The following is a 10,946-nucleotide window of genomic DNA, read 5'->3' as shown; positions in this document are numbered from 1 at the left end:
CCTCAAATTTGGAGACCAAAACTGCACACAGTTACGCTCCAAGGAATAAAGTCCTAGCCTGCCCAACCTCTCCCTGTAGCTCAGACTCTCGAGTCCTGGCAACACCTTCGTAAATCTTACGATGGAACCCTTCATGGAACCCTTCCCACAGCACGGCGACAAAAACTGCAAATGAACACAATATTCCACCCATGTGGCCTCGCCAACGTCTCCAACTGCAGCATGACATCCCAATGTCTACACTCAGTACCCTGGCTGATGAAGGCCAATGTGCTGAAAGCCTTCTTGGCCACCCTATCTGTGACGCCACTTTCATGGAACTATGTACCTGCGCTCCTAGATCCCTCTGCTCTACAACACTTCCCGTCTACCTGTGATGCACTTTCAGGGAACTGTGTACCTGCGCTCCTAGATCCCTCTGCTCTCCAACACCCCCTTTCAACCTGTGACGCCACTTTAGGTAACTGTGTACCTGCGCTCCTAGATCCCTCTGCTCTCCAACACCCCCTTTCAACCTGTGACGCCACTTTAGGTAACTGTGTACCTGCGCTCCTAGATCCCTCTGCTCTACAACACTCCCTTTCTACCTGTGATGCCACTTTAGGGAACTGTGTACCTGCACACCTAGGTCCCTCTGCTCTACAACACTTCCTGTCTACCTGTGATGCACTTTCAGGGAACTGTGTACCTGCACTCCCAGATACCTCTGCTCTACAACATTCCCTGTCTACCTGTGATGCACTTTCAGGGAACTGTGTACCTGCACACCTAGATCACTCTGCTCTACAACATTCCCTATCTACCTGTGATGCACTTTCAGGGAACTGTGTACCTGCGCTCCTAGATCCCAGGTAGACACAAAATGCTGGAGTAACTGGGCTTGTCAAGCAGCGTCTCTGGAGGTGACGTTTTGGGTCGAGACCCTTCTTCAGACCCTCTGCTCTACAACACTCCCCAGAGCCCTGCCGTTCACAGTGGGGGTCCTGGGGAGTGTTGTAGGCAGCGGCTTGAGGAGGAGAATCCCTGGGAAAAGCTTCCCACGTTTCCCAAGGACCGCCAGGCTCGGTGTTGGCGAGATGGGGGGCTGCCCCACTAGGTTTAAGGTGAAGGGGAAAAGATTTAACAGGAATCTGAGGGGTAACTTTTTCACACCAAGGGTGGTGGGGGTATGGGACGAGCTGCCAGAGGAGGTAGTTGAGGCTGGGACTATCGCAACATTTAAGAAACAGTTAGACAGGTACTTTGACTGGACAGGTTTGGAGGGATATGGACCAATCGCAGGCAGGTGGGACTAGTGTAGATAGGGCATGTTGGCCGATGTGGGCAAGTTGGGCCGAAGGGCCTGTTTCCGCACTGTATCACTCTATGCCTACAGGGATTGCTGCAAGAGCCAGCCTCTCCTCAGTGCTTGCTGCTGACGTTTTAACCACCAGATTGTTCCGACTGGACTCTGAATGTGTGAAATGAGGAAGTCCCTGGTGGTTTGGTGTCTCAGACAAGAAGGCAAACTCATCAAAATGCAGCACGGCTGTCTAAAAAATACAACATCTGCACACAGCTGGATACAAAGCAGTGCTGGCACATCTGCCTGAGTGGGTCCGTGTACACCTTCCAGCGTGCCCACAGCTCTGACAGTGAGAAGGGTAGAGCCGCTGCCTCACAGCACCAGTGACCCAGGTTCCATCCTGACCTCGGGCGTTGTCTGTGTGGAGTTTGCACGTTCCCCCTGTGATCAAGTGGGTTTCCTCCGGGTGCTCCGGTCTCCTCCCACATCCCAAAGACGTGCGGGTTTGTAGATTGATCCCCGCCCCCTGGTGCGTATGGAGTGGATGAGAAAGTGGGATAACATAGAACTAGTGTGAGCGGGACGATGGATGGTCAGCATGGACTCGGTGGGCCGAAGGGCCTGTATCCGCGCTGTATCTCCAAACAAAGGCTAGACTAAAATGCACGAGAATCTGGATTCTGTTGTGCAAGTGTATTTGCACACTCGCACAGATTGTGAGCAAGTGTGCGAGCGTGTTTGGGAGTGTGTGTGCAGGCACGCCTGTGTAAGCCAGTGAGGACACACAACCCACCTTCACAGTTCACACTTCCATTTGTAACTATTTAAGCATTCCTGTGTACTAAACTATTTATTATTCTATATTGTGGATGTTTTAGCTTTTTTTCTGGATTATATTAATACAATATTTAAGGTTTTTTTTGCAACGCGTGTTCCTTTTTAAAGAAAAAAAATAAAAATTGAACTATTTGCTTAATTGCTGTTGTCCACGTTTCTCTGTTTGTTTGGCATTTCCTTGTGGGAGCAAGTCTTGTCTAGTTCCCCTAGGGTCTCCTAGAAACATAGGTGCAGGAGGAGGCCATTTGGCCCTTCGAGCCAGCACCGCCATTCAATGCGATCATGGCTGATCATCCACAATCAATAACCCGTGCCTGCCTTCTCCCCATATCCCTTGATTCCACTAGTCCCTAGAGCTCTATCTAACTCTCTTTTAAATTCATCCAGAGAATTGGCCTCCACTGCCCTCTGTGGCAGAGAATTCCACAGATTCACAACTCTCTGGGTGAAATAGTTTCTCCTCACCTCAGTTTTAAATGGCCTCCCCTTTATTCTTAGACTGTGTGGCCCCTGGTTCTGGACCCCCCCCAACATTGGGTACATTTATCCTGCATCCAGCTTGTCCAGTCCTTTTGTAATGAAAGCCATCTTGTGAAAACCTCCCCCCAGCAACCACCATCTCTTGCAGAACCGCGGATTCCTGGACTGTGAGTCAGGGACAGGGACGAGGTCCAATGCTTCAGGCTGTGAGGAGGAGTCAGACTCACTCTGGGAGGGGAGGAGAAGGATGGGGGGGGGGAGAGAGAAAGTCGGTCAAGCAGTATCTCTGGAGAGAAGGAATGGGTGACATTTCAGGTTGAGGCCCTTCTTCACACCTCCACCCTGAAACGTCACCCATTCCTTCTCTTGAGATGCGGCCTGTTCCTTTAGTCTGCCTGTGTGTGTCTGTGTCAGCAACTGTCAGCCTGGTTTGAGTTCCCAAACTGCAACACCTGACTCTTAACTGTGTTAGACTCCATCAACCACTCCTCAGCCCACCAGTCTAACTGGGAAGGGTCCCGATCCCAAACGTCACCTTTCCACGTTCTCCAGAGATGCTGCCTGACCCGCTGAGTTACTCCAGCACTTTGTGTCTTTTCTTTTGTATAAACCAACATCTGCAGTTCTGCGTCTCTCTGTTTTGCCGCCTTGCTGTCCTGTGCTGGACTGCAGGATATTCTCACGGTGAACACCGCCTTTCTCTGGTAAACTGCTCATCACAGGCAGGTGGAGAGACCGGTTCATGAACCACTTTCGGTGCAAGTGACAGCTCACAGAAAGGCTTAATTCAATGTTGGATCGCAGCCATGCAGTTACTTGGCTGCATTGACGCAGAGAAACTGCTCCGTTCCCACCCCACCCAGACATGACGACAACTGCGGGGAAAGTCCCTGACATTGCCCAGGAGAGGCATCGACAGGTGACTGCCCAGGTGAGGCATCGACAGGTGACATTGCACAGGTCAGGCATCTACAGGTGGCATTGCCCAGGTGAGGCATCTACAGCTAGCATTGCCCAGGTGAGGCATCTACAGCTGGCATTGCCCAGGTCAGGCATGTACAGCTGGCATTGCCCAGGTGAGGCATCTACAGGTGACATTGCCCAGGTGAGGCATCCACAGGTGACATTGCCCAGGTCAGGCATCTACAGCTAGCATTGCCCAGGTGAGGCATCTACAGCTGGCATTGCCCAGGTCAGGCATCTACAGGTGACATTGTGTCAGGGGGTATGGGAAGAAGGCAGAAACGGGGTACTGATTGAGAATGATCAGCCATGATCACATTGAATGGCGGTGCTGACTCGAAGGGCCGAATGGCCTCCTGCACCTATTGTCTATTGCCCAGGTGAGGCATCTACAGGTGGCATTGCCCAGGTGAGGCATCGACAGGTGACATTGCCCAGGTGAGGCATGTACAGCCGGCATCACAGCCTTGACTGGCAGCACCAAGGACACACACACCTTTATAATCCCACGTTCTGAAGCACCTTATTCGACACGGCCACTTAATTTAGTTTAGAGATACAGCAAGGAAACAGACCGGTGTGTAGGAAAGAACTGCAGGTGCTGGTTTAAATCGAAGATTTAATCAAAATGCTGGGGTAACTCAGCGGGACAGGCAGCATCTCTGGAGAGAAGGAATAGGTTAGATTACTTTTCTCGACCCCATTCCTTCTCTCCAGAGATGCTGCCTGCCCCGCTGAGTTACTCCAGCATTCTGGTCGTACACACACAGGGTGATGGGTGCCTGGAGCACACCTCCAGGGCTGGTCTTGTATACACACAGGGTGATGGGTGCCTGGAGCACACCTCCAGGGCTGGTCTTGTACACACGGGGTGATGGGTGCCTGGAGCACACCTCCAGGGCTGGTGGGGGAGACAGGTCTGATCGTGGCATTTAATAGGCTCGTATACACAGACACATGGATATGTAGGGATTGGAGTGTATGGATAGTGTGCAAGAAATTATTGTTGGTCTTGACATCATGTTTGGCACAGACACAGGCAGACAGACACACACAGGCAGACAGACACACACACAGGCAGACACAGACACACACACACAGGCAGACACAGACACACACACACAGGCAGACACAGACACACACACACAGGCAGACACAGACACACACACACAGGCAGACAGACACACAGGCAGACACAGACACACACACACAGGCAGACACAGACACACACACACAGGCAGACAGACACACAGGCAGACACAGACACACACACACAGGCAGACACAGACACACACACACAGGCAGACACAGACACACACAGGCAGACTAAAGGAACACACACAGGCAGACACAGACAGAGACACACACAGAGACAGAGAGAGACACACACAGGCAGGCACAAACAGAGACACACACAGGCAGACAGACACACACACAGGCAGGCACAGACAGACACAGAGCGACACACACACAGACAGGCACAGAGAGACACACACACAGACAGACACACACAGGCAGGCACAGAGACACACACACACAGACAGACACACACACACACACAGGCGGACAGACAGACACACACACACAGGCAGACAGACACACACACAGGCAGACCCAGCCAGAGATACAGGCAGGCAGACAGACAGAGACACACACACACAGGCAGACACAGAGACACGCAGATACCCACACAGGCACTCTCTCACACACAGGCACATAGCCACACAAACGGTCACCCACCCACTCTCACACACACCTGCAGACTCCCTTGGCACACACACATTCATTGTCTCTTCCACTCGCACGCACACACTCTCTCTCGCTCTCACACCGCCCACAATTCCAGCAGACATTTGTTTCCCAACCTCTCTGGCCGAGACTGTAGTGTTTTTGGAGCAGATGTTTGTTTGGCTGAAGCTTTTATTAACGTGGCTGTTTCCCCCTGCAGCTGTGTCTGTGATTTATATAAATACAGGGAGACAGTGGACCGCAAACCGTGCAACATTCTGCAGCTAATGCATCGCAGTTGTTGCAGAGTCCGGGCAAACTGCAGAGCAAGCACCGCGAACAGAGGCTGCATAAACATGAGAGCGGGGTTGGAGAGGAGAGAGGGAAGAGGAGACAGAGAGAGAAAAGAGAGAGAGGGGAGACAAAGAGAAAAATGAGAGGTATAGAGAGTGAACGAGAGAAAGGTTTTGGGTCGAGACACCTTCTTCAGATTCAGTCTCTTGAGTCTGAAGAAGGGTCTCGACTTGAAACGTCACCCATTCCTTCTCTCAATAGACGATAGGTGCAGGAGGAGGCCATTCGGCCCTTCGAGCCTGTACGCACCGCCATTCAATGTGATCATGGCTGATCATTCTCAATCAGTACCCCGTTCCTGCCTTCTCCCCACACCCCCTGACTCCGCTATCCTTAAGAGCTCTATCTAGCTCTCTCTTGAATGCATTCAGAGAATTGGCCTCCACTGCCTTCTGAGGCAGAGAATTCCACAGATTCACAACTCTCTGACGGAAAAAGTCAGATGCTGCCTGACTCCAGCTTTTTGGGTCTAAGGAGGAGTATTGTTGGTGGGGAACGGTCTGGCCAACTGTCCACCATCACCCTCCAGCCGGCAGTCAGTGCCTGGCAGTCAGACAGATTGGGTTAGTTCTGCTCTGTGCAGCCACGGGCAGAGGGTGTTCCACGTGGGCTGGACTTCCCCAGGTTTGGCAGGAAAGCAGACTCCTGCTGCACATTCACCTGCGGTCCGGCCCCAACACCTCCCCTCCGGCTGACTCTGTTAGTCAATCCTTTACATCACATGGCACCGACCAAACTGCCTGGCGCAATGTGGGCGAGGGATTGAAAAGTCGTAGAGTGATGCAGGCCCTTCTGCCCTACCTGCCCACGCCGGCCAACATGTCCCAGCTACACCAGACCCACCTGCCTGCGTTAGGTCCATACCCCTCCAAACCTGTCCTATCCACGTACCCGTCTAACTGTTTCTTAAACTTTGGGATAGTCCCAGCCTCAACTACATAGAAAATAGGTGCAGGGGCAGGCCATTCGGCCCTTCGAGCCTGCACCGCCATTCAATATGATCATGGCTGATCATCCAGCTCAGTATCCCGTACCTGTCTTCTCTCCATACCCCCTGATCCCTTTAGACACAAGGGCCACATCTAACTCCCTCTTAAATATAGCCAATGAACTGGCCTCAACTACCTCCTCTGGCAGCTCGTTCCATACACCCACCACCCTCTGTGTGAAAAAGTTACCCCTCGGTTTTCTATTAAACCTTTTCCCCTTCACCTTGAACCTATGTCCTCTGGTCCTCGATTCCCCTACTCCGGGCAAGAGACTCTGTGCATCATCTACCCGATCTATTCCTCTCATGATTCAACATTTCAGGCTGAAGATGGAAAGTACACAGTAAATGGGAAGTCCTTTAACGGCATCTCAGGGTCCAAGTCTCCCTTAAAGTGCGGCACGGTGGCGCAGCGGTAGAGTTGCTGCCTTACAGCGAATGCAGCGCCGGAGACCCGGGTTCGATCCTGACTACGGGGCCTGTCTGTACGGAGTTTGTACGTTCTCCCCGTGACCTGCGTGGGTTTTCTCCGAGATCTTCGGTTTCCTCCCACACTCCAAAGACGTGCGGGTTTGTCGGTTAATTGGCTGGGTGAATGTTTTTTTAAAATCGTCCCTAGTGGGTGTAGGATAGTGTTAGTGTGCGGGGATCGCTGGGCGGCACGGACCCGGTGGGCCGAAGGGCCTGTTTCTGCGCTGTATCTCTAAATCTAAAAAAAAAATCTAAAGTGGCAACACAAGTAGACAAAGAAGGTGCAGGATATGCTTGCCGTCATCGGTCGGGGCATTGCGTATAGGAATCATTATTATCAGGCAACTGAACCATCCTACCGCAAGCAGAGCGCAGTGCTGAACTACTATCTACATCATTGGTGACCCTCGGACTATCCTTGGTCGGACTTTGCTGGCTTTACCTGGCACTAAGCGTCATTCCCTCATCGTGAACCTGCACATTGTAAGTGGGTCGATAGTAATCACGTATTATCTTTCTGCTGACTGGACAGAAAGCCACAGAAGCTTTTCACTGTGAAACTCGGCGTGCTGCCAAGTGCTGGCTAAAAGATGTCTTACATCCATCCTGATAGAATGACTCACTGCTGTCTGCGCACAGCATGGAGATTGCCTTTGTCGTTGTTCCACCACGCTGTCTCCGGTACATGGGATTAAGTGCCGCAAGCAAAGACCAGCTCGCCTTCTGCCTTTTCCATTGCTCCTCAGCGGCTCAATAGGCTGATTGTCAGTGGTTTAAAGTCTCACACAAAAGAACACAGAGTCAATGAAAACCAGCAGCAATCTAGGCTCCGGCCCAAATCACTCTGGTGGGTACAAAGGCGGTCAGAGCATGAGACCAGCACCTCCCAACAAAGAGACAGGCCCATCCTTCTGTAGCGCCTTCAATGTTCCTTTTTGACTCATCCCAACAAACCCTGGGGGGCAACGAACGATTGAGCTTAGTTTAGAGTTACAGCGGGGAAACAGACCGCCCAGCGATCCCTGCACATTAACACTATCCTACACACACTAGGGACAATTTACATTTATACCAAGCCAATTAACCTACAAACATGCGTGTCTTTGGAGTGTGGGAGGAAAAGCAGAGGTCCTGGAGAAAACCCACGCGGTCACGGGGAGAAGATACAAACTCCGTACATCAGCTCCCGTACTCAGTGTCTGTGGTGCTGCAACAAGCAAACATTCCATGGTTCCGTTTCGGGCCTTATGACAATAAAACACTCTTGACTCTTGTGCTGAACGCGATCAAACGTTCTTTGGCATCAGTCATGAATGAAGACGTTTCCAAACGTGGACACTGCCACCACCCTCTGGTCACACTTGAATCTGCTGGTAACAACCCCAAAAAGACACAAAGTGCTGGAGTAACTCAGTGGGTCAGGCAGCAACTCTGGAGAACATGCATATGCGAAGTTTTAGGGTCGGGATCCTTCGTAACACTGATTGTGTGTGTGTGTGTGTGGGGGGGGGGTGTCAGAGAAAGCTGTGCCAATGTGCTGCCCAAAATGTTACCTGCTTCACTTCTCTCTCCCAGTTCTCTCCCCCCATCTGCACATCACGCTGTCTCGGCAAGGCCAGCAGCATAATCAAGGACCAGTCTCACCCTCTTCTCCACTCTCCCATCGGGCAAGAGGTACAGAAGTGTGAAAACGCACACCTCCAGATCCAGGGACTGTTTCTTGCCAGCTGACATCAGGCAACGGAACCGTCCTCTCACCAACTAGAGAGTGGTCCTGACCTCCCAAGTCAAGTCAAGTCAAGTTTATTTGTCACATACACGTACACGATGTGCAGTGAAATGAAAGTGGCAATGCCTGCGGATTGTGCACAAAAAAGAATTACAGTTACAGCATATAAATAAAGTTAATATAGAGAAGACAAAATTTAGTCCCTGGAGTTATAAAAGTTGACAGTCCTGATGGCCTGTGGAAAGAAACTCTGTCTCATCCTCTGTTTTCACAGCGTGACAGCGGAGGCGTTTGCCTGACCGTAGCATCTGGAACAGTCCGTTGCTGGGGTGGCAGGGGTCCCTCATAATGTTGCTCATAATCATAATCATTGAAGACCCTTGAACTATCTTTAATCTGACTTTATCTTGCACTAAATGCACTCACCATTTATCCTGCACCTGTACACTGTGGACAGCTTGTAATCATGGATAGTCTTTTTGACTGGATAGCCCGCGATAAAAAAACACCACACCTTGGTACACGTGACAATAAACAAAACCAGAGGTCAGGAAGGAACCCGGGTCACTGGCGCTGAGGCAACATCTCTACCCGCTGCGCCACCCTCCATGGCAGGCAGTGACCGCTGCCTGGCAACTGAGATACGCCAGCATGAAGTGCCATAGGAGGCTGGTTGTGGTTCACATTAACTCCAGCCTCTCGGACAGCCTGGGTCCTCTTGTAGTTTGCCGACTGTCACAGCAGGTCCATGCCAGACACAATGCCAGGGGCAGCCACCGGGTGGCATCACGGCCTGGCGCCACATCCCAAGCACACAAGGTGTGCATGTCGCCCAGTCCGTGTACGATCAGCGTCTGACGGCAATGAGCTTGCACTCACTGGAGTTCAGATGGATGGGGGAGGGCCTCATTCAAACTTAGCAAATAGTGAAAGGCCTGGATAGAGTGGATGTGGAGAGGATGCTTTCACTAGTGGGAGAGACCAGGACCAGAGGTCACAGCCTCAGAATAAAAGGACGTGCCTTTAGAAAGGACACGAGGAGGAATTTCTTTATCTTTATCAGAGGGTGGTGAATCTGTGGAATTCATTGCCCCAGAAGGCCGTGGAGGTCAAGCCATTGGGTATTTTTAAAGCAGATAACGACAGATTCTTGATTAGTGCGGGTGTCAATGGTGGTGGGGAGAGGGCAGGAAAATGGGGTTGAGAGGGAAAGATAGGTCAGCCAGGATTGAATGGTGGAGTGGACTCGATGGGCCGAATGGCCTAATTCTGCACCTCTGACAGGAGTCCATCACACAGACCAGACTCACCACCATCGGCTCCATCTAAACGTCATGCTGCCTCAGTAAAGCAGTCGACGCAGTAAAGATGCTTCGGTGCTTGGCTCAGGAATCTTCCGCCTCGGAGTGAAGCGAAGTCAATCATTTTTGTAAACTTTGGTTCAAAATTCCGGTTTATATTTTATTTGTGAGAGATTGTATGTGACGGGGTAAAAAAAACAGCGGATTACAGGCAGCGACTGTGGGAACCAATGGAGGAGTTCACCCCAAACTAACCCCAGCTGATCCTCCGCCTCCTCTCTCTGACTCTTTACACCAACAACTGTGGTGAAATCGCTCTTGCACACCAGGAATGGAGTAAACTTTCTTCTATCAGCACCCACACACACTTACATATACACATACGCACACCTGCATATGGACATGCACACACCTGCATGCACACACTTACATATATACACACAAACACACACATCTGCATATACACATGCACACACTTACGTATACACACGCGCACACACATAAATGCACACACTTGCATATACACATACACACACACGCACCTGCATATACACGCACACGCACCTGCATATACACACCCATACACATATATGCTCACTTGTACATATATACACACACATCAAGACGTGAAAAGAGATCAAGCCAGACCAAAATCTGGGGCATGTATATTCCTAAACTGACACGCTGAGAAAGCTATTAAAAATAACAAAGAATTCCAGGCTTCATAAATCAAAACAAAAAAAATCCAGCAAAGAACCAAAACTAAACCCTTCTAAAACCTGTGTTCAGATCTAGCCACTTTAGGCAGGA

Source organism: Rhinoraja longicauda, chromosome 36, assembly GCF_053455715.1.
Source record: "Rhinoraja longicauda isolate Sanriku21f chromosome 36, sRhiLon1.1, whole genome shotgun sequence".
In the NCBI taxonomy this organism is placed as follows: domain Eukaryota; kingdom Metazoa; phylum Chordata; class Chondrichthyes; order Rajiformes; family Arhynchobatidae; genus Rhinoraja; species Rhinoraja longicauda.
Note: the sequence above shows the minus strand (reverse complement) of the source record.